The 27901-nt window shown below is 45.5% G+C and overlaps 1 long non-coding RNA gene across 1 annotated transcript in view; it reads right to left on the reverse strand.

Annotated features, from left to right (window-relative positions):
- Window positions 1-3649: 3649 nt before the first annotated feature.
- Window positions 3650-27901, reverse strand: part of LOC137531829 (uncharacterized) — a 60986-nt gene continuing 36734 nt past the window's right edge. The window contains exon 4 of the long non-coding RNA XR_011023779.1: window positions 3650-3838. This is a non-coding gene — a long non-coding RNA (uncharacterized lncRNA). The remainder of the gene's footprint in view (window positions 3839-27901) is intronic.

Raw genomic sequence — 27901 nt, forward strand, 5'->3', positions numbered from 1 at the left:
GCTGATCGCAGCGCTGCACTGTGTAAATAGACAACGATTGCGCGTCTAACAATCTCCCATAGCTGCTCGGAGACTTAAGATGGGGCGGAGCTCCGCCCCCCGAAAAGGAGATGCGCGCACATCCTGCACGCGATCTCCTTCACTAGCCGGCTCCAGGACCTGACGAATTGGCGATAGGCGGTCCTGGGGCTGACGCCGCGGCCACGCCCATTGGCGTGAAGCAGTCTTTGAGTAGTTAATCTTCTTGCCACTATTCACAGCTTGTACTATTGTCGCCTATGGCGGCGCCATTTTTATAGGCATGTGTCCTGCACCATTTTTGTCTGCCCCCATCTCAAAGACATCATAAGCTGGGGAAGCACTGTCCACTCTATAGCCAACTGCCAGTTTCCTGACAAAAATTACTGTATGACATGATTTACTTTTCTGAAGCTACATTTGTTATAATGGCTCTATCAGATATGAAAATTGTAAGTGTAGTAATGGCATAGTCCCCTATTTAACTTTACTAACAATAAAAAAAAATATAGGAGAGTGAATTAGGGCTTTCCAAATGCTTTGGGAGAATACAGTGTACTCACAAGAAGGTGTTCATGAAAATGAATATACCTTGATATAAATATCCGTTACAAGTTTGAGAGCTTACTAAGGCCACAGACATATGGTGGCTGAGGTAGTGAAAATGAGGGTTCTGCACCATCAACTGCCAAAGATGGTGTCACACAGGAAAAGAAGGTAAAATATGAGACAAGGATTCTGCTGTAGTATCTATGTATAAGGAATTGAGTAGAATAGACTGTGATCTCTATAAGTGAAAATGATTTACCTCCTGTGTCTGCCAGGTGGACAGATTCAAGATTCAAGCACTTTATTGTCCTTTCGTAACACAACAAAATTACTTTTCATGACAGCCCCCCGCCATGATCCATATAGTGATAGAAACAAGGGTAGAAATAAAGGAACTATACAGGTATGCCATGTATTACAATTTTTAAACAGTGCAAATTAACAACAGTGGTTGCTTGTAGGGTTTAATTCAGTGCCTACTGACAAAGTGGCTGATTTTATTTCTGAAATGTGGATTCTGTAGTTTAGAAAAGGAAGGGGGGAGCTTTTAACTTGGTCACAGTGACCAGCGGAACGTACAGCTTTGAAAATGTTTCTGGCATTTTTCAATGAATGATGTTTTTGCAGGCAGGAAATACTGGAGGTGATTTATCAAGAGAAGTAAAAAGGGATCCACCCAGAGGACCCAAGGAGAGTCCTTGCATCATTTATTAGCTGTGATCTGATTGTTGTTTTAGGCAGGTGATCCAGTTTTGCACCATCTTTCTTTGCTTTCCTTTTGATAAATCTGGTCCAGTACTTTTAACTTGCTTGCTTGGACGTCTCTGAAATATACTAATTCCTTATTTTGGCTCTGACATGAACTTATTCGGGGAACCCTGTAATTTTATAAGCTGATTTAAACCTACAGTTAAAGAAAAGAGTTGAGATGTAATGCTGAGTACACACGATGCTTTTTTTTTGGTCGATTTTCCGTCCAAAAGATTTACGATTCGATTTTCTGATCGATTTCCGATTTGATTTCGTTATCTTTCCTTATCTATTTCCATTCACTTCTATGAGAAATCGATCAGAAAAACAATTGAAAATAAGATCGGACGTGTCGGAAATCATCTATTGAGCCATCTATCTAACACAAAATTGAATGGTGTGTACCTAGCATAACATACAGATAAATTAATTGGCTTTCCACTAAAATTGGCCCTATACTACAATAGACATAGCACTATGGTAAGGATTAGATCTGAGGGACAGTTAGTGACATGACTATGTAGTCTGTAACAGCGCTGCAGAAGATGTCGGTACTATATAAATACTAATAACAATGAGATGTCACAGTGTTGTTTCTGGACATGAGGAAGTAGGGTGTAGGGTCAAAGCTGGATTTGTCATTTTTGTGCCCCTAAGCCTAGTATGTTGTAGCTCCCCTTTCTTGTGTAGCCGCACCCCTCCCATTCCATGTGTAGTCCCCTCTTCCATGTTATCGTGCATTTATTGTAGCCTCTCTCTTTTATGAACAGCTCCCTTGGACATCACTTTCCATTTTTCCATGTTTTGCTCCCCATTTTCAGCCTCCTCTTTCCTATGTAGGAACTCCTCTTTTATGTTCAGGTGCCCCCTTGGGCTGCTGCCACCCAAGGCCTTTGTGATCTTTCCAGAAATCTGGCCTGTTGTAGGGTATTATGCTGGAGATCAGGCCAAGACTATCTTTATGATTTACTGAATTCAGTGGTTCAGAGTGATGATGGTTTGCTCCACATCAGGCCCAAGTTTCTTAGCCTAGCCTGGGAAGGCAATGTTAAAGTCACAAAAAGATTCCCGTTTTAGCATTGCCCCTTTAACTCTGAGTTTTTGAAGTCCTACAGACACTAATGCCGCAGCTCCACCTTTTTTCTCATGCAATCTAAAAGTCCCTGTCAATGATGCAATCTTGATTGTACAACAATCTAACCATATCGATGTAGAAAAGAATAGTAAATGGAGTTAATATACTTTAGGTAGTCTCTCATGCTACACTGATAAGGTAAGATTATACAATCAAGATTGTAGAATTAATGGGCACTAGAGATGGAACGGAGAGTTCGCCTGGCCCTGGCTACCTCCGGGTCAGTGAGGACTTCAAGGAATACACAGACACTGGCTGGCATTGCACATTCTTGATTGTGCGCCTAAAGCCAGAAGCATGTGCATGACGTTGTCATAGATAGTCATGGGCATGCGCAGAGCACTCCCGGCCACGGGTGCACAATCAAGGACACCAACACGGTGTCGCCAACATGGAAGTAGCCGCAGGTACTGTTCGCTGGTGAACAGTTTATCACAGGGCCAGGCGAACTGTTCGACCTATCACTAATGGATGCCTTTTGTAATGGTAACTGCTACAATTCCTATGCTAAAGGTTTTTTTTTCTGCACTTTGATTCTCATTTGCATAGTACCCAACCCACAAAATGAACACTTGTTTTTCAGAGCTCCTTCTTTCTTTTGCTCCATTCTTCTAACAATGTATTATTTTTCTAATCCATACACTGTGCATTTTAACCGATATAATGCATGCACACAAAATGAACTCAATCCTTGTGATATAGAATGTATGCCGTCTACTCTTTGCACCCCATAATACAGTAATCTCCAGGCAAAAGATATAATATATGAGTCAAAGGTTTTTGTGAAAAGCTGATACCGTTCCATTCCATTTCTCTCACTAACGTACTTATTGTCATCACTGTTACATAACGGCAAGAGTTGAAAGCGCACAGCAAATGGTAAATCACAAGCTCCATCCAGTGGTGGCCGTCGTGAAGTGCAGCCTGTACGAGATTGGAACAGAACAATGCGGCTTGTGTAACCATTACGAGAAAAACAAGCCTCTTGTCATGGCTGTATATTGATGGAGCACCAAAATACATAATGTACCTCTGAAAAACAAAGCGAGCTGAGACATCATAATTCCGAATTGGAAATGTTTTACCAATACATCTTGTGAATCTGAATCAGCATTGTAAAGACACCCCGGCTGTGAGGAATAAAAGACAGAAGGATGTCCTCTGTGTTTTTGTTTATTTACAGAAAACATGTTCATTTTTTTCTGTGTGTTTTTGTTTTGTTGAACAATCAGCGCAGACTGTGCGTATCTTCAAAGCTGTTGGTGCCCATTCATTATGCACTTACTGGTCCTCTTCTCCGCTTGTGCCATGTTTTTGTGATTGTCTGTCTTGCATCTGTAATTTGCATTTCTTGTTATTTTGTTGTCCTGCGGTACAACCCCTTTTCTAAAAAAAAATGTTGGGATGCTATTCAAAATGTCAACAAAAAACATAATGTGACAATTTGACAAAATGTTTAATTGAAAATAGTACAAAAGCAACTTATTATCATATGTTGAATATTAGACTATTTGTTGTTTCATGGAAAATAATGACTGATTCTGAATTTGACAACAGCAGCAAATTTTTAAGAAGATGGCACAGGATCATCATCTGACTGGAAAAGGCAGTTAATACTAAAATAATAAAACAAAAAATAAATAATCTTTTGTTTAAACATTTAACATTTAATCAGGTTGATTGGCAACAGATCAATAGCAGGGTTGGAGGTAAAAAAGACTACCTTTCTTTCAATCCTTTCTATGCCCCCCACACTCCCATCCGACCACATCACAAACCACACCCTTATCTCTCGCCACCAATATCCCCCTTACTTAGACCGACAAAGATATATACTTATAACCAATTAGCCATATTTTAGCCTAAAGCCTGCACACACATTATACACTGGCAGAGTTTATCACTAAGTGCCCAAAAGATAGATACCTCTACGATCATCATCTGATCAGAGAGGTATCTATTGCTGCCACAAACTGCATATCAATTGTTAATAGATTTTTAATAGATTTCAGCATCAAATCTATTAAAAGCAAATACCACTGCTCCCCAATGTGTCTCCCCTCTTAATGCTGCTCACCCCATGCAGAATATTAGCGCATGTGCTCCCTCCTCTGTGCTGCTGTTATCTCCCAGTGCACCCAGTGACTTGTAGAGATGGCCCAAACATACCTAGTATAGCTACAGTTGCGCAGGGGAGCAGCGGTGTGTGGCGTCGGGTGCGTGGAGATGTTCAATCAACTTAATGAAGATTGGAAGATTAGAGGATATTGGCGTGGGACCTTTCTGAGGATATTGGGGTGGGAACTTTTTTTTAAAGGTACAGGTAAGTATTTCTGGTTAATTAAGAATATTAAAGGACTTTTTCATTGTTGTGATTTTATTTAATGAAACCTTTTGTGGAAATGGGTAAGGGTATTATGTACCACGATTTTATTTAATGAAACCTTTTGTGGAAATGGGTAAGGGTATTATGTACCACTATACACATTTCTCCTGGGAGGGGGGCTGGCATCTGGGGGTCCCCTTCATAAAGGGGACTCCCAGATGCCACCATGCCCCCCCCCCCCCGGGCATTGTTGTCCCCCACCTCCTCCTAGGGCACTGGAGGTGGGGAAGAGCCCCTTGTCCATGGATTGGACAAGGGCTCTGGGGGGAGGGGGAGGCTTGGCCGCTCCTCTCCCCTGGAGCCCCCTCATACCATGGACCAGCCTGCATGGACGACAAGGAGTTAAATAGGCTCAGAAGGGGTAACCCCACATCATTTTTTTTTATTTTCCACACTCTGAACATAAAAAATTGTTTAAAAAAATAGGTAAAGTCGCCAGGGATCTTTATACAGTCATATTGCGACTCTATAGCCATCCCTGGCCAAAGCGTTGCCACTTTCACGGGGTTTCCAGGAGGTCCGTACGCAAACCCCATGAAATTCATTGCTCTTTCTTTTGATATATGTAAATTTACACTACCGTTAGGTTGCTGTCATTTACCTCATTTAAATGTTGTTGTTTTTTTCCTATTGTAACTTTAAAATCAATGTTCTCAAAAACTATAAGGTTTATGGGCACCTTATCTCATACTGTTAAACTGTCCTTTAAATGTAAACATTCTTGTGTGCTAATTAGGGTTGTGGGTCTTCCAAGCAAAAAAAAATATATTAAAAAGGAAAAGGATCAACTAGCTTGTTTCAGCCTACATTCCATCCATGATGGCATTGGGGTGTATTAGAGCACATAATATGGGTAGCTTGCTCATATGGGAAAACAACACTTAGGGAGGGCTTAAAGGACCTTTGTTTTGCGAAAATCTTAAAATGTAAAATACATGTAAACATATACAAATAAGAAGTATGTTTCTTCCAGAGTAAAATGAGTCATAAATGACTTTTCTCCTATGTTGCTGTCACTTACAGTAAGTAGTAGAAATCTGACATTACCAACAGATTTTGGACTAGCCCATCTACTCATCGGGGGTTCTCAGTGTTTTCTTTATTTTTAAAAGCACTTTTTTGCCAAAAAAGTGTGCAGCAAGCAGGGAGGCTGGAAAGCCTCTTCGTATACATCTTTTTAAGGGAATGTCTTTATAAAGAATAAAGGCCATGCTGAGAATCCCCTATGGAGAGATGGACTAGCCCAAAACCTGTCGGTAATGTCAGATTTCTACTACCTACTGTAAGTGATAGCAACATAGGAGAAAAGTAATGTGTGGCCCATTTTACTCTGGAAGAAATGTACTTCTTATTTGTATGTGTTTTAAATTTTAAGATTTTCGCGACAGTTCCTCTTTAAATACACTACAAGAATACAAGAATACAAGAAGGATTTATTCGCCAAGTACGGTGGAGCCGTACTCGGAATTGCTTGTGGTACACATGGCTTAGGCAAAGTACAACAGCAACAGTTGTACATGTTACACACACGGCTACATTTACATATACTGACAGCACTTAACAATACAGTACATTTACACTACAATTAAACAGGCTGGCAGCATATACAGTACGATAACACTCGGAGTGGTATTAGTGTCAGAGTTGCAAGGAGAGGCGGAAAGTGCATAAGAGAAGGCAGAGAGTAGTGCTGAAGAAAGTAGTGCTGAAGAAAGGCAGTGTGAGTACGGATGCAGAGGAGAAGCGAAATAGACGCACCAGAGGCAGACATGCTGGTTGCAGACTAGGAGGTGGAAAGTCAAGGGTCTGTGTTGTTCAGCAACAGGACAGCCTGTGGGAAGAAGGAGTTCCTGCGCCTGGTGGTCTTGGATGGGATGGTGCGGAAGCGCCGGCCAGATCGGAGGGGCTCAAAGAAGCGGCTGCCAGGGTGGGAGGAGTCACGGGAGATCCTGGTGGCCCTCTTCTTCATCCTTGCCCTGTGAAGAAGTTCGAGCGGTGGCAGGGGCGAACCAATGATCCTTTCTGCCTCACCAATGACTCTTTGCAGTTTATGTCTGTCACTAGCTGATGCACTGGCATACCAGACGATGACTGAGGAGCAAAGTATGGATTCTGTGGTGGCGGTGTAGAAGCTGATGAGCAGCTCCCGAGGCATGCCAAATTTTTTAGAGTTGGCGCAGGAAAAATAGCCTCTGCTGTGCCTTCTACTGAATTTTGATGGTGTTCAGCTTCCATCTTAGGTCGGACGACAAGGTTGTGCCAAGGAACCGGACCGATGAAACTCTGGAGACTTCGGTCTCACCTAGGTGGACTGGCGGGCGAGTTGGAGGGTTTTTCCTGAAGTCAACGATCGGCTCGACCGTCTTTGTTGCATTTAGGACAAGGTTGTTGTTCTTGCACCAATTGCAGATTCTCTCTATCTCGCTGCGGTAGTCTTGTTCTCCGTTGCTGCCGATAAGGCCAATGATTGTAGTGTCGTCAGCAAATTTAATGACCTTGACAGAGTCCGAGGAGGAGGTGCAGTTATTCGTGTACAAGGAGAACAGAAGCGGGGACAGTACACATCCTTGAGGTGCCCCCGTGTTGGTGGTTCTCACACTAGAGGAGCAGTTGCCGAGCTTGACCTGTTGTGACCTATCCGAGAGGAAACTCTTGATCCATGCACGAAGCATGGGGTCGACGCCGAGTTGCGCCAGATTGTAGACCAGGGTGTCTGGGCAGATCGTGTTGAAGGCCGAGCTAAAGTCCAGGAACAGGACTCTGACATAGGAGTCAGGCTTGTCGAGATGCTCCATGATGTATGCCAGACTGACATTTATGGCATCCTCTATGGACCTGTTGGCCCTGTATGCGAATTGGAGTGGGTCTAGCAGTGCATCAGTGGTGCCTTTGAGGAGAGCGAGAACTAGCCGTTCGAAGACCTTCATGATGGTAGGTGTTAGGGTCACGGGTCTGAAGTTGTTGAGGTCTCTGATGCCTTTCTTTTTGGGGACCGGTATGATTGTGGACCTCTTGAGACAGGAGGAGACTTTGCCTTCCGCTAGCGACTTCCTGAACAGAGAGGTGAGCACCGGGGCCAGCTGTTCTGCACAGGTCCTTAGGCAGTTTGTTGAAACACCATCCGGGCCTGAGGCTTTCCTGGGGTTGAGCTTGCGAAGCAGCCTGAGAACTTCCACTTCCGGGACTGCAACCGGTTCAGCGATGTCTAGGTCTCTCGGTGCGGAGGGAGCTGCTGGTCTCATCATCGACCCCAGGGACCTGAGCTGCTGGGGCTGTTGCTCGAACCTGCAGTAGAACTCGTTGAGTTCCTCCGCCAGTTGAATGCTCGGGGTCACCTGTTGAGGAGGGGGTTTGAAGTTAGTGACCGCTTTGAGGCCTCGCCATACCTCCCTCGAGTTGTTTGACTGGAGTCGGAGTCCCAGCTTCTGTCCACTTTTCAGCAACACATCAACTTATACATATTGCTGAAAAGTGGACAGAAATAGAAAGAAGTGGGCTAATATGCTCAGATCCTAATGTTAAACCAGGGTTGCCTATTAGGTAGATCCCAAAGGACTTCTAGGTAGATCCCACATAGCCTGCCTGAGTGATGTATGTGCCGTACTCTGTCTCTTTGACTTGGATGAGCTTCATGCAATATGCTGTACTGATTGAAGTCATACTCAGCAGTTTAGTAGAGGTTTATGATGTAGTAAGGTGCTGATTACAATTTTGCCTAACACTGAGCATGATATTGTAAGCATGATAGTGAGACTATTTGGTAAAGCATTGTTCTATTTGGCTTACTGAGGAGCACTCTATATCTGGTTGACTGGTGGCTTGTGGTAATCACTGACAGATAGCCACTGTGCATGTGCTGAAGTTGTGCCTTGCCTCTGAAGGTAGATTCTGCCTGGTAGATCATTTTCAATTCATAATTTTCAAAGTAGTTCGCAAGCTGAAAAAGTGTGGGCACTTCTGTGCTAAAGAATATACATAAAGTTTTTATTACAGTATATGGTGCAATCCAAAATGCATCCCTTTAAGGGATTGCCTTGCTTAATTCAAGTAGAACATGCCAAATTACAATCTGCACATATTACAACAGCATTGCTTCGCAAGAAAACAGTTTAGGTGCTAACCTAGCCGGCCTGCAGTCCAGATCTGTCACTCACCCAAAAATATTTAGCTCATTATAAAAGAAAAATATGACAGAGCCCCCAAACTGTCGAGCAGCTGAAATCATACATCAGACAAGAAAGAGACAGCATTTCACTTTCAGAACTATAGCAATTGGTTTTCTCAGTTCACAAATATTTACAGAATGTTGTTAAAAAATGAGGGGATGTCACACAGTTTATTTATCTATAACACTATCGCCTTCCGTAACACTGTGCAGAGTACAATACAGATGATATTGGGTATCAGAAAAACACACAAATTGTATGCACAGTGTGGGACATCCAGTTACACAAGTACACAAACACGCTAACACACACACACACATATATTTTCATGCACAATATAATAACTTCCAGCATTACAAGTATACTGTAGGTAAGGTTCTGTAGATAAGTTGATTACTATGGAGAAATCCAGTGCACATGCACACAATATGAGGGGGGGGGGGGGGATAGGGCAAAGCAGGTCACCTGGGTACACGGACCAATAGCGCCTGATGTTCATGGGGCTATATCTGCAATGCGTGGCCGTGTATATGTAATTTGAGTTTGTATTTCCAGCACAACTTTTCAAAACTGTTTGGTCAAAGGTTTGCCCCCCCTTCCCCCCACACACACTTTCTGAGTTGCTACGATTTGGAGGCGGAATAGTATTTTTACAGTGCCGAGAATTTCAGGGCTAGCAGTGTGAGCAGTCATTCAACTCGCCCTTTGCCCAACTTCCCAGTGGCGTACTAATATGTACCAGGGGGAGGGTGGGTTGAGCGGGGAACAACGCTTCACCCAACATTTTTGAAGAGGCTTGCTGGAAATGCAGACAAAGGAAAAACTCATATTCCGTAATATACACGGAGTTTCTGTGTATTACATTGGCATTTTATAAATAAGGGATACTAATAATAATAATAATAAAAATGTTTGCTTCTCAGTAAACTGTACTTTTTTCTACTCTAAGGGCTTGATTCACAAAGCGGTGCTAACTGTTAGCACGCCTGTGAAAACCCCCTTAGCACGTCTAAACAAGCTTTTCGCGCATAAAACTTTACGCGCGCAAAACTTTATGCGCGTAAAACTTTACGCGCATACTGCACAGAGCGCAGGGTGCTCCGCGCGAAGTGCCCATTAAAGCCTATGGGACTTAGCTTAAAAAGTTAGCGCGCGATCTGATTGAGAAATCCGGTGCTAACCTACTTAGCACCCTGGTTAGCGCGTCTAAAGACTTTAGACGTGCTAAGTAGGTTAGCACCGCTTTGTGAATCAAGCCCTGAGTATTCAATAGCAGTTTGTAATTCTAAGTAGAAATGTCTGTTTGAGATCAGAACACACAGATAGATTTGGCTAGCACTTAATAAAACTGTATTAAAAGGGCCCACTAGTGGAGCATTGGAAAATGAAGCTGGTGGTAAAAGAGAATATTCTATCTAGGTACCTCAGCAGCATTCCACTCCTCAGTGTCATAATGGAAGTCTCCCAAGGCACAGGAAATCTTTGCTTCTGGTCCAGCTCTCTATCTCATGTGACAGTTGCTGTCTGTGACTGTGATAGTACCAGGGAACACAAGGTGGCATGTCCATTGTGGGCTATAGCATGGCGGGACAAGAGTCCAGCTGAATTGAAATGGTTTATTTAGGCTTTTAAGAATACTTTGGGTAATACTAACCGAACCTGTGTTACAGACTGTGTTTTAATGATGATGGATGGGGCCTAACTACTTAACTGATCCAACATCTTCAGGTAACAGGTGACAGCCCCCCCCCCCATCTCGGCAGTGCTGTCTAGTGTTGGGCGAACACCTGGATGTTCGGGTTCGCGAACGTTCGCCGAACATGGCCGCGATGTTCGGGTGTTCGCGCCGAACTCCGAACATAATGGAAGTCAATGGGGACCCAAACTTTCGTGTTTTTTAAAGCCTCCTTACAAGCTACATACCCCAAATTTACAGGGTATGTGCACCTTGGGAGTGGGTACAAGAGGGAAAATTTTTTTGCAAAAAGAGCTTATAGTTTTTGAGAAAATCGATTTTAAAGTTTCAAAGGGAAAACTGTCTTTTAAATGCGGGAAATGTCTGTTTTCTTTGCACAGGTAACATGCTTTTTGTCGGCATGCAGTCATAAATGTAATACAGATGAGAGGTTCCAGGAAAAGGGACCGGTAACGCTAACCCAGCAGCAGCACACGTGATGGAACAGGAGGAGGGCGGCGCAGGAGGAGAAGGCCACGCTTTGAGACACAACAACTCAGGCCATGCGTGCGGACAAGAAGCGTGCGGATAGCAATTTGCTTTTTGTCGCCATGCAGTCATAAATGGAATACAGATGAGAGGTTCCAGGAAAAGGGACCGGTAACGCTAACCCAGCAGCAGCACATGTGATGGAACAGGAGGAGGCGCAGGAGGAGAAGGCCACGCTTTGAGACACAACAACCCAGGCCTTGCATGAGGACAAGAAGCGTGCGGATAGCAATTTGCTTTTTGTCGGCATGCAGTCATAAATGTAATACAGATGAGAGGTTCCAGGAAAAGGGACCGGGAACGCTAACCCAGCAGCAGCACACGTGATGGAACAGGAGGAGGCGCAGGAGGAGAAGGCCACGCTTTGAGACACAACAACCCAGGCCTTGCATGAGGACAAGAAGCGTGCGGATAGCAATTTGCTTTTTGTCGGCATGCAGTCATAAATGTAATACAGATGAGAGGTTCCAGGAAAAGGGACCGGTAACGCTAACCCAGCAGCAGCACACGTGATGGAACAGGAGGAGGGCGGTGCAGAAGGAGAAGGCCACGCTTTGAGACACAACAACCCAGGCCTTGCATGCGGACAAGAAGCGTGCGGATAGCAATTTGCTTTTTGTCGGCATGCAGTCATAAATGTAATACAGATGAGAGGTTCCAGGAAAAGGGACTGGTAACGCTAACCCAGCAGCAGCACACGTGATGGAACAGGAGGAGGGCGGCGCAGGAGGAGAAGGCCACGCTTTGAGACACAACAACCCAGGCCTTGCATGAGGACAAGAAGCGTGCGGATAGCAATTTGCTTTTTGTCGGCATGCAGTCATAAATGTAAAACAGATGAGAGGTTCCAGGAAAAGGGACCGGTAACGCTAACCCAGCAGCAGCACACGTGATGGAATAGGAGGAGGCGCAGGAGGAGAAGGCCACGCTTTGAGACACAACAACCCAGGCCTTGCATGCGGACAAGAAGCGTGCGGATAGCAATTTGCTTTTTGTCGCCATGCAGTCATAAATGTAATACAGATGAGAGGTTCCAGGAAAAGGGACCGGTAACGCTAACCCAGCAGCAGCACACGTGATGGAACAGGAGGAGGGTGGCGCAGGAGGAGAAGGCAACGCTTTGAGACACAACAACCCAGGCCTTGCATGAGGACAAGAAGCGTGCGGATAGCAATTTGCTTTTTGTCGGCATGCAGTCATAAATGTAATACAGATGAGAGGTTCCAGGAAAAGGGACCGGTAACGCTAACCCAGCAGCAGCACACGTGATGGAACAGGAGGAGTGCGGCGCAGGAGGAGAAGGCCACGCTTTGAGACACAACAACCCAGGCGTTGCATGAGGACAAGAAGCGTGCGGATAGCAATTTGCTTTTTGTCGCCATGCAGTCATAAATGTAATACAGATGAGAGGTTCCAGGAAAAGGGACCGGTAACGCTAACCCAGCAGCAGCACACGTGATGGAACAGGAGGAGGGCGGCGCAGGAGGAGAAGGCCACGCTTTGAGACACAACAACCCAGGCCTTGCATGCGGACAAGAAGCGTGCGGATAGCAATTTGCTTTTTGTCGCCATGCAGTCATAAATGTAATACAGATGAGAGGTTCCAGGAAAAGGGACCGGTAACGCTAACCCAGCATCAGCACACGTGATGGAACAGGAGGAGGCGCAGGAGGAGAAGGCCACGCTTTGAGACACAACAACCCAGGCCTTGCATGAGGACAAGAAGCGTGCGGATAGCAATTTGCTTTTTTGTCAGCATGCAGTCATAAATGTAATACAGATGAGAGGTTCCAGTAAAAGGGAACGGTAACGCTAACCCAGCAGCAGCACACGTGATGGAACAGGAGAAGGCGCAGGAGGAGAAGGCCACGCTTTGAGACACAACAACCCAGGCCTTGCATACGGACAAGAAGTGTGCGGATAGCAATTTGCTTTTTGTCGGCATGCAGTCATAAATGTAATACAGATGAGAGGTTCCGTAAAATGGGACCGGCAACGCTAACCCAGCAGCAGCACACGTGATGGAACAGGAGGAGGCGCAGGAGGAGAAGGCCACGCTTTGAGACACAACAACCCAGGCCTTGCATGCGGACAAGAAGCGTGCGGATAGCAATTTGCTTTTTGTCGGCATGCAGTCATAAATGTAATACAGATAAGAGGTTCCGTAAAAAGGGACCGGCAACGCTAACCCAGCAGCAGCACACGTGATGAAACAGGAGGAGGCGCAGGAGGAGAAGGCCACGCTTTAAGACACAACAACCCAGGCCTTGCATGCCGACAAGAAGCGTGCGGATAGCAATTTGCTTTTTGTCGCCATGCAGTCATAAATGTAATACAGATGAGAGGTTCAATAAACAGGGACCGGAAACGCTAACCCATCACAGATGTTCATTGTTCATGTTACTTGGTTGGGGTCTGGGAGTGTTGCGTAGTCCTTTCCAATCCAGGATTGATTCATTTTAATTTGAGTCAGACGGTCTGCATTTTCTGTGGAGAGGCGGATACGCCGATCTGTGACGATGCCTCCGACAGCACTGAAACAGCGTTCCGACATAACGCTGGCTGCCGGGCAAGCCAGCACCTCTATTGCGTACATTGCCAGTTCGTGCCAGGTGTCTAGCTTCGATACCCAATAGTTGAAGGGTGCAGATGGATTGTTCAACACAGCTACGCCATCTGACATGAAGTCCTTGACCATCTTCTCCAGGCGATCGGTGTTGGAGGTGGATCTGCACGCTTGCTGTTCTGTGGGCTGCTGCATGGGTATCAGAAAATTTTCCCACTCCAAGGACACTGCCGATACCATTCCCTTTTGGGCACTAGCTGCGGCTTGTGTTGTTTGCTGCCCTCCTGGTCGTCCTGGGTTTGCGGAAGTCAGTCTGTCGGCGTACAACTGGCTAGAGGAGGGGGAGGATGTCAATCTCCTCTCTAAAGTCTCCACAAGGGCCTGCTGGTATTCTTCCATTTTGACCTGTCTGACTCTTTCTTCAAGAAGTTTTGGAACATTGTGTTTGTACCGTGGATCCAGAAGGGTATAAACCCAGTAATTGGTGTTGTCCAGAATGCGCACAATGCGTGGGTCGCGTTCAATGCAGTCTAGCATGAATTGAGCCATGTGTGCCAGAGTCCTGCCAGAATCCTCATCATCCTCTTGTGAGCGTTGTGATAGTTGTTGTGATGCATCATAGTCGTCACCTTCTTCCTGGTCTGCTTCTGCTGACCATTCGCGCTGAATTGTGGAAGTCCAACGTGCACTGCTCTGGCCCTCGTCAGTGGTGGCATGAAATTCCTGCTCCAACTCCAGCTGTTCCTCCTCCTCTTCTTCGTCATAGCTGCTGGGGCCAGTGTTTCCTAAAGCAGATGGCCTGATGTTGGTATCATCACGCTGATCGTTTTCTCCTTCAGATTCCCCCAGTTGCATCATGACAGCTGTTTCCTTGATTTTCAACATTGACTTCTTCAGTAAACACAGCAGTGGTATGGTAATGCTGACTGAAGAGTTGTCACTGCTCACAAGCAACGTGGATTGCTCAAAATTTTGGAGGACTTGGCAGAGGTCCAACATGTTGGCCCAATCGGATCCACAGAAGCTTGGCAGCTGTCCGGATGCGCCTCGGTACTGCGCCGTCATGTACTGGACCACTGCACTCTTCTGCTCGCAAAAGCGGGCTAGCATGTGCAGCGTAGAATTCCAGCGCGTAGGGACATCACACAGCAAGCGATGGTGGGGAAAATTGAAGCGCTCCTACATCTAGGCTAATGCCCCCGAAGCAGTACTGGAATTTCTGCAATGTTTGGCCACTCGTCGCACCTTCAACAGAAGATCGGCCACGCCTGGGTATGTCCTCAGGAACCGCTGAACTACTAGGTTCATCACGTGCGCCAGGCAAGGGATGTGTGTCAGCTTAGCCAACCTTAAAGCGCGAATGAGATTACTCCCATTATCACACACAACCATGCCCGGTTTCAGGTCCAGCGGTGCCAGACACAAATCCGTCTGTTCCTTTATTCCCCTCCAAATTTCCTCCCCTGTGTGCTGCTTATCCCCAAGGCAGATCAGCTTCAGCAACGCTTGCTGACGCATGCCAACAGCTGTGCTGCACTGCTTCCATGATCCTACTGCTGCTGGGTTAGTGTTTCCGGATGAGGTACAGCTTTGAGATGCGTTGGAGGAGAAGGAGCCAGAGAGGTAGGTGCTGCTGTTATCCAGTGGGAGGGACGGCAGTGCAGCTGTTTGCGGCGTGGGCAACACCCGCGCCGTAGCAGGTGAGGAATCGCTGCCAGGCTCCACAAGGTTCACCCAGTGCGCGGTAAGGGAGATGTATCGACCCTGGCCGAACGCACTCGTCCAGGTGTCAGTGGTGAGGTGAACCTTGCAGGCAACGGCATTCTTCAAGCTTCGGGTTATTTTGCTGACCACGTGCTCATGCAACTCAGGCACTGCAGAGCGCGCAAAGTGGTAGCGGCTGGGAACCACATAACGTGGGATGGCCACTGACATCATGCCCTTGAAGCTGTTTGTCTCCACCACTCGATATGGCAGCATTTCGCAGGCCAGAAGCTTGGCTATGCTGGCTGTTAGTGCCACGGCCCGGGGGTCATTTGCTGGCAATTTCCTCTTGCGCTCAAACATCTCCGAGACAGACAACTGAACCGTAGGGCTGCACACTGAAGGGCTGTTGGTTGTTGTGTTTGATGAAGACTGGGAGACCTCAAGAGCACTATTCCGGAAAGTGACAGTGTCAGCGTCGTCTGATATTTGTGAATGTTGTTGTGAACCACGCAATGGCTGGGCTACTGCTGCTGCTGAGGAGGGTCTGGTGGTGAGTCTGGTGACCCCAAGGGAGGCAGTGTTGCTGGTACCCTGTCCTGGCGCCCACAGAGTGGGATGTTTGGATACCATGTGGCGGGTCATGCTGGTGGTGGAGAGGTTGTTAATATTTTTCCCCCTGCTCAGGCGGGTCTTGCACACCTTGCAAATCACCATGGTACCATCCTCACTGCAGTCTTCAAAGAAAGGCCAGACTTTGGAGCACCTGCCTTGCTGGCGATTTCTGTTTGCGCCTCTTTTGCGTCTCACTTGAACTTCCACGCTTGTGGTGCCTGAAATTTCACGCCACCTACCTTGTGGCACAAGGCGAACTCGTGCAGCAGTAAGTTCTTCAACAGACTCATCTGTGCTGCTGCTACAACGGCAATGTTCTCCTTCACATACCAAATCTGGGTCTCTGTCAACATTGTCCATACCCTCCTCCTCTTCCATCTCCTCAAACTCGTCATATGTGATTGTGGGCCGCCGCCGTGGAGTAGAGCTCCCCACAACAACCTCTGCGCAGCTCACTCCAACGTCGTCTTCCAGATCTTCTCGGCCGACCTCCTGCAATTGAAACCCCTCCTGCCCAACTTGCTCTGGGATTTGGGTTTCAAAGTCACCAAAGTGGTCAATGACCTTGCCTTAGCTAAAGCTGAAGGTAAATACACCATTCTCCTCCTCCTTGACCTTTCAGCAGCTTTTGATACAGTAGATCATCCCCTACTCCTCCAGTCCCTCCAATCCATGGGCATTCACGATCTCGCCCTGACCTGGCTTTCATCCTACCTCTCCAACCGCTCCTTCACGACCTCCTTCAATGAGTCCTCGTCCACCCCCAACCACCTCTCAGTGGGAGTCCCCCAAGGCTCAGTCCTTGGCCCCCTACTGTTCTCCCTATACACATCCTCCATTGGCAATGTTATCTCCTCCATGGGTTTTAACTATCATCTGTATGCAGATGACACCCAAATCTATCTCCACACCCCTGACATATCCACCACTACCATGGACAAGGTCTCCTCCTGCCTATCTGCCATCTCCTCCTGGATGTCCGCTAGGTTCCTAAAACTAAATCTAGACAAAACGGAATTTATGATCTTCCCACCCCGGTCATCCCTGGACCTCCCAGATGTGCAGGTCACTGTTAACCACACTACTATTCACCCTACCTCTCAAGCCCGCTGTCTGGGTGTCACCCTGGACTCCGCACTCTCCTTCACTCCCCACATCCAAAACATCACAAAGTCCTGCAACTCCCACCTTCGTAACATCTGTAAGATTCGCCCTTTCCTGACCCCTGCCACCACCAAACTCCTCATCCATGCCCTCATAATTTCCCGCCTCGACTACTGCAATGCCCTTCTGTCTGGACTCCCTAAGACCCGAATAGCCCCACTGCAGTCCATCATGAATGCGGCTGCCAGAATTATGCACTCCTCCCATCGCTCCACCAGGGCGGCTCCCCTCCGTGAATCCTTGCACTGGCTTCCTATCCAGTCCAGAATCAGATTCAAGATATTGTGTCTGACCTACAAATCCATCCACAAAACCTGTCCAACCTACATTTCTGATCTTACTCAGAGATACACACCAAGCCGCTCACTCCGCTCCTCCAATGAACTTCGCCTGACCGTCCCCCGCATCACCCAGTCCCATGCATGCCTCCAAGACTTCTCAAGAGCCGCTCCGACACTATGGAACTCCCTACCTCCACCCATTAGGGCAGCCCCCTCCTTCAACACCTTCAAGAAGGCCCTCAAAACTCACCTTTTCACTCTTGCCTACCACCCCTCACAATTTCTCTAAACCCACAGCCGAACTCTGGTCCCCTACCTCTCGTGTCCCTACCTCTCCCTCTAGATTGTAAGCCTTTGGGCAGGGTCCTCACTCCTTTTGTGTCCTACCTGATCATGCACCTCTATTACTGTGCACCCATGCTATGCATTTGAGTGAACCTAACTTGCCTAACTCCATGCTCCCATCCAGTGACTGACTAAGCATTACCTTGTACTCATACTGTGCTGTGTGATCTGGTTTTCTTGTATTCCTGTATTGTCATATTGCTGTTTGTCACCCCTAAATATTGTCTGTAACCTAAATTAATGTCCAGCGCTGCGTAATATGTTGGCGCTTTATAAATACAACAAATAAATAAATAAAAATAAATAAAATAAACAAAGTCCTCGGACTCGCCTTGCATTTCAGTGCGCGGTGCATTTCCCACACTAAATGGTTGTGAATCCGGGCACAAAATTTCTGGCTGTTCCATTGACCTTTGAAAGGTGGAAGTTTGTTGGGCTGGGAATAGCTCCTGCAAATACCCCATTGTGTCCTGAGGAAATTCTTCGGACTGGTTATTTGGCAGTTGTGTGTGTGGTGTCGCTGCCGGTTGTGTCAGCTTTGTGCCCACTGGCTCCTTGTAACTGGCTGAGGACTCGGACCTCGTGCGTGATGTGCTGGTGCTGCTTAACCCACTGCTGGACGCTTGAGAGGTCATCCAATTAATTATCTGGTCCTGTTCTTTTGGATTTGTGAGGGTTGATTTCCTGGACAACATGGGCGGTATTGAGTGGGTTTTCTTCGGTGCTCCACTGTGGCCTGTACGTGAACTGTCAGGGGAAAGACCTCTTCCCTTGCCCCTCCCTCTTTCACAGGATTTCTTCTTCATTTCACTTATCCTTAAAGTACACGCTGACTGGCAGCAGTACAGTGGCAGTACAGAAATGCTATACAGTGGCGGGTGAGCGGTGTACTACTATTCCCAGCAGCGACACAGAGCACAATGCTATACAGTGGTGGATGAGCGGTGTACTACTATTCCCAGCAGCGACACAGAGTGGCAGTAAACACAATGCTATACAGTGGTGGGTGAGCGGTGTACTACTGTTCCCAGCAGAGACACAGAGTGGCAGTAAACACAATGCTATACAGTGGTGGCTGAGCGGTGTACTACTGTTCCCAGCAGCGACACAGAGCACAATGCTATACAGTGGTGGGTGAGCGGTGTACTACTGTTCCCAGCAGAGACACAGAGTGGCAGTAAACACAATGCTATACAGTGGTGGCTGAGCGGTGTACTACTGTTCCCAGCAGCGACACAGAGCACAATGGTATACAGTGGTGGGTGAGTGGTGTACTACTGTTCCCAGCAGCGATACAGAGCACAATGCTATACAGTGGTGGGTGAGCGGTGTACTACTGTTCCCAGCAGAGACACAGAGTGGCAGTAAGCACAATGCTATACAGTGGAGGCTGAGCGGTGTACTACTATTCCCAGCAGTGACACAGAGCACAATGCTATACAGTGGTGGGTGAGCGGTGTACTACTGTTCCCAGCAGAGACACAGAGTGGCAGTAAACACAATGCTATACAGTGGAGGCTGAGCGGTGTACTACTATTCCCAGCAGCGACACAGAGCACAATGCTATACAGGGTGAGCGGTGTACTACTGTTCCCAGCAGAGACACAGAGTGGCAGTAAACACAATGCTATATAGTGTGGGTGAGCGGTGTACTACTGTTCCCAGCAGCGACACGACTGGGGGGACCCTGGCTAGCCTGGCTGGAGAGAGAACTACCCTGCCTTCCTACCCAAAGCTAAACCCACAGACAAATGGCGGAGAAATGACATGGATCGGGTATTTATTTACCCGAACCACGTGACCTGTTCGGCCAATCAGAGCGCGTTCGGGTCCGAACCACGTGACCCGTTCGGCCAATCACAGCGCTAGCCGAACGTTCGGGGAACGTTCGGCTATGCGCTCTTAGTTCGGCCATATGGCCGAACAGTTTGGCCGAACACCATCAGGTGTTTGGCCGAACTCGAACATCACCCGAACAGGGTGATGTTCTGCAGAACCCGAACAGTGGCGAACACTGTTCGCCCCAACACTAGTGCTGTCGTGGCCAAGTTTCTGAAGACTGGCAAAGCATTTTGGAAAGCTCCGCCAGCTCGGCAGCCACCCAGAGCTGGGACAAGGTCCTCCCGCACCCAAGGCTGAGACACCAAAGTGCGCCCCTCTATCCCTCCCACCCCAGCCGTCACACACTGATTGCTATTAGACTGAGAGGTGCCCCAGGGCCCCAAAGCCTTAATCTCTAGTTATCTGGCTTGCAGTCACTGCCATGTATCTCCTTTTCTTATTTCCCTCTCCTTCAAACACAATAGGGGAATGATAGCCGAGTGAGTTGTGCACCCCCTCCTACACTGCCCCCTAAGGCTGGAGCCTCTCTCGTCTCTGCCTTAGCCTTGCAGCCACCAATTAGGCAGTAAAGAAAGGGACACCGAGAGCCCAATATGGTGTAGTATGTATAGGTATAGGTATAGTAGAGGAGTGTTAAGGTAAGTATAATAATACTCACAAACCAGGGTTAGCGCTTAGACAACCACTGGAGATGCAGGTGGGAAGAGCAAGCATGTTCCCACTCTAGGCTAAGAAGTCGCTCTCTGTAGATAGGATGAAAAAAGGAGCGCCAAAAAGTAAAAAAGTCATAAAAATTTTAAAACATGGAAGTGGCAGTGGTGGACTCTTACCCACTCCAAAGGACACAATGTTGGAGAGTATAAATACATTTCCTGTTAAACGTTAACACGTTTGTACTGTTGTGTCCTCTGGAGCGGGCAAGAGTCCACCACTGCCACTTCCATGCTTTAAAAATGTTATGACTTTTTACTCTTTTGGCGCCTCTGTTCACTCGTATGTAACCAATTAGGCAGTGACTGCTGAGCTGAGTATGGGCCACGGTAATGCAGATGGGAGTAGCCAGAGCCTCAGCGGTGATTTTGAAAGCAAAAATTTCCAGGGCCCCATCTCCGAGGAGGGGGGGGAGTTAGTTGCAACCACCTGCCTGGAAGGTGAAGTCAAAACAGGTACGTATTTAACTAACACCTCTCTATTCCTCTATCATTAAGACAGACCCTGTCATGACAAGCTCTGACATTTATACTTTCAAGGTTTGACAACTAAATGCATTCACAAGTATTACCCAATCACCATGCAGGGGGTAACATGGTATAAAAGAGAAAGGAACAAGATAAAATGACAATAAAAGCAAACCTGCCATGGGGAGGGGGACTAGAGTTTAGAACTTACTTTACCTCAGTATTAAGAAGCCTCTGGATGGTGCAGAGTCTGATATAACACAAGAAAGTGAAAAAACTTTCTCTGTCCACCCTCCAATACAATATTGCACTATATACATACAAAACAATTCGATTTCAGTGAAACACAATCCTCTTTCATGTGCATCCAAAAAAAAAAAAAAATAATAATAATATTAATAAGATAATATAATCTTTACCTAATAAATGTTAAACATACTAGTCCAGTATATCCACATTTACAGTTCCAATCTAAAAACAATCTTGCTTTAAGGTGCATCTCTCATTTTTATTACGCCTAATATATGTTTTGCAGCTCTCAGGCCACTTGATCAAAGGCAGTTTACATTTGTACTTTACATCACTGGCCAGTAGGGAAGGACCCTTGGTGCACATAGCACACTGGATGTGTAGGGCACATGTACAGTATGTGCTTACAGCACTGCTGCAGAAGCTTCCAGCGTCTTTGTCAAGCCCTCCGTTCTGGCACAGAACCTTCTTCTTCTGGTCATGCTCTTGGCTGTGGAGGAGCACATCCTGACTGGACATGCATGAGTAAGATTTGCGCATGCCCTGTAGGACAAAGCAGCTCATGCTGACCGTTTTTCCTCCATGCACAAGCGCTTCAATATATTGAGCTTCTGTGGACCTTACTCACACATTCCCAGTTCAGATGAGCTTATCCAGAGTGGGAATGTGGCCACAAAAACCTACATATTCAACAAGCTCAGTAAACAGAAGTGGCACAAATGATGTAACCAGATGATTACAAGGGGCCATGTCCTGTAAGCCCTCCATGCAGGGGTGTAACAATAGCCCCTGCAAGGGATGCAGCCGCAGGGGGGCCCTTATGGGGAGAAGCCTTAGGGGGGCCCCTGGCTCTGGGGTCCTCCAGGACATTTTTTAGGGGCAGGAGGGGATGCAGCACAGGAAGGGGGAGTAGCAGGAACAAACAGCAGCGGGGAAGGGAGTCCGACACCCCCCTTCCTCACCTCAGGCTACCATCAGTGGCGCTCCCTCCTCCAGCGATGACAGTGGAGGGGGGGCCACATCCAAAGTTTTGCACAGGGCCCAGCAATTTCTAGTTACGCCCATGGTTGTGTACAAGAGAAGAAGATGAAAAAGAACCAGGTGAGGAAGAAGATGGAAAACCAAGTGAGGATGACCCAGAGAAGAAGAAGAAGAAGAAGAACCAGGTGCCAGTGAAGAAGAAGATGAAGAAGATGATGGTGATGAGAAAAAAGATGGTAAAACAGAAAAAGAAGACGGTGAAGAAAAAGATGGAGAGAAGAAAAAGAAGAAGGTGAAGAAGAACAAACAAGAAATGCAGAAAAAAAGTTTTCCATCTTTTTTTTTTTTAATTACACCTATTTAATAGTGATTTCCCTTTAAAAAAGAAAATAGCTTTAAGGCCATCCGAATTCGTGATGACGAATTCAGGGTAAAACCCGAATTCAATTATCGATCACGGTCCGAACGAATTCGAATCGAATTCTACTGGTCGTGATCACGGCCCAACCCGAATTTGAACAGGACCCGAATACGAATGTACTCGAATCGCATTTGGGTACATTCAAGCATCACTGCTCTTTAACCTTCAGTATATTTAAAGGGACCCCTAGCAGTAAAAATAAATGAAATTGGTACTTACCTGGGACTCTCTTCAGCCCACCGTAGGTCGGGAGTTCCCCCGGCGTCCTCCTCGCTCGGTCCCTGCGCTGCATACCACACTGGCGACACCTGGGCCAGGTGTCGGGCTCCCACTTCCGTAACGGTGACGCTCTTCATAATCACGCCGGCTGCGGTGCATAATTATGCTGGCCGGCATGACAGTACTGCGCACGTGCGATTTTTACTGCTCGGGGTCTCTTTAAATGCTCCCTCAAAACTCTCCTTTTTTGACAAGCATACACTCTACCTTAGGCCTTTCCCACTTTGACCTCTGACCAAGTTGTACTCTTTACTAGATAAACTAAAAACACACGGACTCTTGGTATGATTATTCTATACTTGCCCACCTCTTGTTCCCCCCTATTCCTTTAGATTGTGAGCTTGGTAGGGCAGTGCTCGCTTATCATTTTGTCTCTTGGAATTTTTTACACGTTTTTGTTATCATGTTATTTTTTTTTCATTATAATTCCTAATTCTGCATTTTGAATATTGGTGTACACCGCTGTCTGTTTTATTATGTACGTAATGTTTGTTTCTTAATTCTTACTTTGTACAGCGCCATGGAATATGTTGTCGCTTGGTAAATCAATTATAACAGAACAAAAGGTCCCTATTAAGAAGGTTCTTTTTGAAATTAGTTTTCTATTTCTGTGGAAAGAATTGCATAATATAAAATTATGTTGATAAGATGATGCTACCGTCCCTTCTGTAATGCATGATGTATTAGTAGGAGCTAAGTATGTCAGTTGTGATGCAAGGTAACAAAGATAAAACAAGAGATTCTAGCCTTCCTGTATTCATAATAGGCATGTCTAATATCAACCCATGGGTAAGTCTGGATCATAAAACAGAAACAATCTCCAAGACAATTTACTTAAAATACCTTTTGGGCAAAATACAGCATGTACAGGGATCATTTTCTAGGACATGCAGACGCTTAGGAAAGAACATCATCATTATAACAATATTAGCATGACCCATAAAGTCCGTGGGTACATTTTTTCACTGATTTGATTTGCATTCCAAAATCGGAATCCTGGAATAATATCTTGTTTTATTCAAGGCTACTTGGTGTTTTGAGACATTATTCCCAAACAGCAAAATCTGTGAGATCAGAGATAACGTAACGGTAATTTACAACATTTGAATAAAGGGAATATATATATATATATATATATATATATATATATATATATATATATATATATATATATAGTTGTTGTGATCAACTTTGACCTTTAGAGCTGAGAAATTACCAAATCAGTGCCACAACTAAGGAAACTAGCACTTAGAGCATGTAGGGAAATTGTGTCTCTGGGGCCATGTCCTCAAACTTACAAAATCAGCAGGCATGTTTAACCATTTAAGCCGCCCGGACATGATCCTCACGTCCAGACAGCTGCTCTGCTGCAGTGCCGCACTTTGGCGCGCTTCTGCACGCTCCTGAATGGTTCCCGTTCACTGACCTAAGTCTCCAGCAGAAAACACGACGGTTTCTTATCAGAGGCCGCGGTCTTTCTAAAAAAAAAAAAGTTTTCCATCCTCCTTATGCTTCTGGGAAGTGAGGAGGACATTAAAAAAAAACTCAATGTGGCCATCTTGTGGCCAAATAGTAAAACTACATCTACATACATTTTTCAAGGCACTTTACATACGTTATAGCATTTAAAATTAACTGTTTATTTCCCACACCAAAAAATTACCCGAAATAAAATTTTTAATGTAAAAAAAAATTACAATAAAAAAAACAAAAAACCCATAAATAGTTACCTAAGGGTCTGAACTTTTTAAATATGCATGTGAAGGGTGTATACTATGAACATTTTTTAAATTATAAGCGTGTAAATAGTGATGCAAAAACTGAAAAAATGCACCTTAATTTCCAAATAAATTATTGGTGCCATACATTGTGATAGGGACATAATTTAAATGGTGTAATAGCCGAGACAAACAGGCAAATAAAAAACATAGGTTTTAATTACGGTACCATGTATTATTTTAAAGCTATAATGGCCAAAAACTGAGAAATAATGCATTTTTTCCATTTTTTTCTTAATATTCCTGTTAAAATGCATTTATAAAAAAACAATTCTTAGCAAAATGTACCACCCAAAGAAAGCCTAATTAGTGGTGGAAAAAACAAGATATAGATCAATAAATTGTGATAAGTAGTGATAAAGTTATTAGCGAATGAATGGGAGGTGAAAATTGCTCTGATGCATAAGGTGAAAAATCCCAGCGGGTTGAAATGGTTAATAAATAATACAATTAGTTGTCCCTCCAATAACATAGCTAGCCAGCATGTCTCCAGTGATAGAGGAGACCTCAGTTAAAGATCAGACCCTTGTGAGTGTGGTTTGCCTTCTTAAAACAGAAGGAATTTACAATAACTCAGCTTAAAATGAACAAATACAAGGGAACAAAAAGAGCACTCCGATGGTGCGTTACCACTTTAATTAATTCACACACTTTAAAATCAATGCACTTACAGTGTATGTGCAAGTAATGCACATTTAAGAAGCCACCAGCGAGTCCCCTCAGCGTCCTGTGCCTGGCCAAGGCTAACAGGGTCCGTGCAGATGGTAGGCAGGTGGAGAGGAGGACAACCGCCGGCTCATGATCCTTTCGGCAAGCCGTCTGACGTCACAACGCGTTTCGGGGCTTAGCCACGCCTTCTTCGGGTGACGCGACGGCTGGACGGCTGCCGTTTTGTAAGGGTGCTACATGAGCGTAAACCCGCCTGTTTAGGGCGGATCAGAGTGCAGGATTTGTTAAACATTTAAAAATTCATAAAGTTTTATTGAAAAATTTGTTAAAAAATATATATGGAAGAAATAAATTGAAAAAAGTTTTTTGAAAAAAATGTTAAAAGGATTATTTCATAGTTTAATAAATTTTATAATTTATAGTGAGGATTAAAAAGGGGCCTTCACTATCCCAATTGTAAACACGGAACTTCAGTGTGCAATGTTGTTGGCGCTGCGCGGGACTCGCTAGTCAGCCTCAGCCAATACATTAAAACCACAAGTATCTACATGTATTCACGTCAATAGCAAGAGATAGATAAATAAATAAAAACTTTCACGCTATATTTGTATATAAAAATGTCCTGGGCACCCCCCCTCCCGTTCCTCCTTTTCCCTTACCTCAGTGTGCATCTATTTACTTATACCGTTTTTTTTATTATTTAGTATGTTTTATTGTATTTCATACATATTTACCCCGGTGCACATATAAATGTCTGCACACCCATGTAGGATGAACAGATGGTCTTTGCACCTGTTTACCAGAATTACCAGTACAGACTGCCCATGTGGATGTATTGTTTTTAATTATTTATATACACCCTTTTTTTTATATACATATATTTTTAACATTATCAATCCTACCCATGCAGTATTAATTCCAGTGGACCTGTATTATATCAATTCATTGCATATTGGGCTCATATATGTTTAGATCAATCAATTAATGTTTCCAAATTCGGGACCTTGTAAGTTATCTACATGTATATGGAAGCGTTCCTTTTTTATATACAAGTATAATGTGAACGTTTTTATTTATTTATCTATCTCTTGCTATTGACGTAAATACATGTAGATACTTGTGGTTTTAATGTATTGGCTGAGGCTGACTAGCGAGTCCCGCACAGCGCCAGCAACATTGCACACTGAAGTTCCGTGTTTACAATGGGGATAGTGAAGGCCCCTTTTTAATCCTCACTATAAATTATAAAATTAATTAAACTATGAAATAATCCTTTTAACATTTTTTGAAAAAACTTTTTTCTATTTATTTCTTCCATATATATTTTGTAACAAATTTTTCAATAAAAAACTGTATGAATTTTTAAATGTTTAACAAATCCCGCACTCTGATCCGCCCTAAACAGGCAGGTTTACGCTCATGTAGCACCCTTACAAAACGGCAGCTGTCCAGCCGTCGCGTCACCTGAAGAAGGCGTGGCTAAGCGCTGAAACGCGTTGTGACGTCAGACGGCTTGCCGAAATGATCGTGAGCCGGCGGTTGTCCTCCTCTCCACCTGCCTACCATCTGCATGGACCCTGTTAGCCTTGGCCAGGCACAGGACGCTGAGGGGACTCGCTGGTGGCTACTTAAATGTGCATTACTTGCACATACACTGTAAGTGCATTGATTTTAAAGCGTGTGAATTAGTTAAAGTGGTAACGCACCATCGGAGCGCTCTTTTTGTTCCCTTGTATCTCCTATATCAGCATTCTGGCACCACCCAGTTTAAGGAGCAGCACCGAAGGGAAAAACTATTTAAAGGGCCATACCCAACTGTAGCCAGCGCCGGTACTAATAACTTTTAGCTTTTAAAATGAACAAATGTGGTTACCCATAATGCACCACTACTGAATATGCAAATTATCTCTTTATGCACCAGAAGCCAAGCTTGCATCCAGAAACGCTGTTGTCTAGCAAGCCTATAGCTTTACATTTTCCACAGCCATACCAATCCCACATGCAGACAACCTGTTTTAGAGTGACTTCAATGGTCCTCTTCAATGCATGGCAGGGATTGGTATGGTCTATGGGATAGGGTTTGGACTAGGGATGGGACGACGAATCCGGCGAATCCACGAATCCCTCGAATATTGGGAAATATTCGAGATTCGTGAATTCGAATCCTGACGACATTTTCAATTATACGAATCCGCCGAATCCCGACGCTGCATCGCTGCGCATCCGCCGCTCGCACTCGTCCTCCTCCGACCTCCTCCGACACCCCCCCCCCCCCGCCCGCGCCCCCTATATGTACCTACCTACTTAAAGGCACCTATACCTGCCTACCTTAAGGCCCCTATACCTACCTACCTAAAGGCCCCTATACCTACCTACCTACCTATACTTAAGGCCCTATACCCTGCTACCTATACTGAAGGTCCCTTTACCTACCTACCTAAAGGCCCCTATACCTACCTACCTAAAGGCCCCTATACCTACCTACCTACATACCTACCTATACTTAAAGGACTTACGAGGCCTGTTTTGTAAAAAACAAAAGCCCGGGTCGGGCTCTCCAGCCTTCACAAAGATGGCCGCCAGAGCTGGCAGCGGCTGCGC

This window comes from Hyperolius riggenbachi, chromosome 9, assembly GCF_040937935.1.
Source record: "Hyperolius riggenbachi isolate aHypRig1 chromosome 9, aHypRig1.pri, whole genome shotgun sequence".
NCBI classification, from domain to species: Eukaryota; Metazoa; Chordata; class Amphibia; order Anura; family Hyperoliidae; genus Hyperolius; species Hyperolius riggenbachi.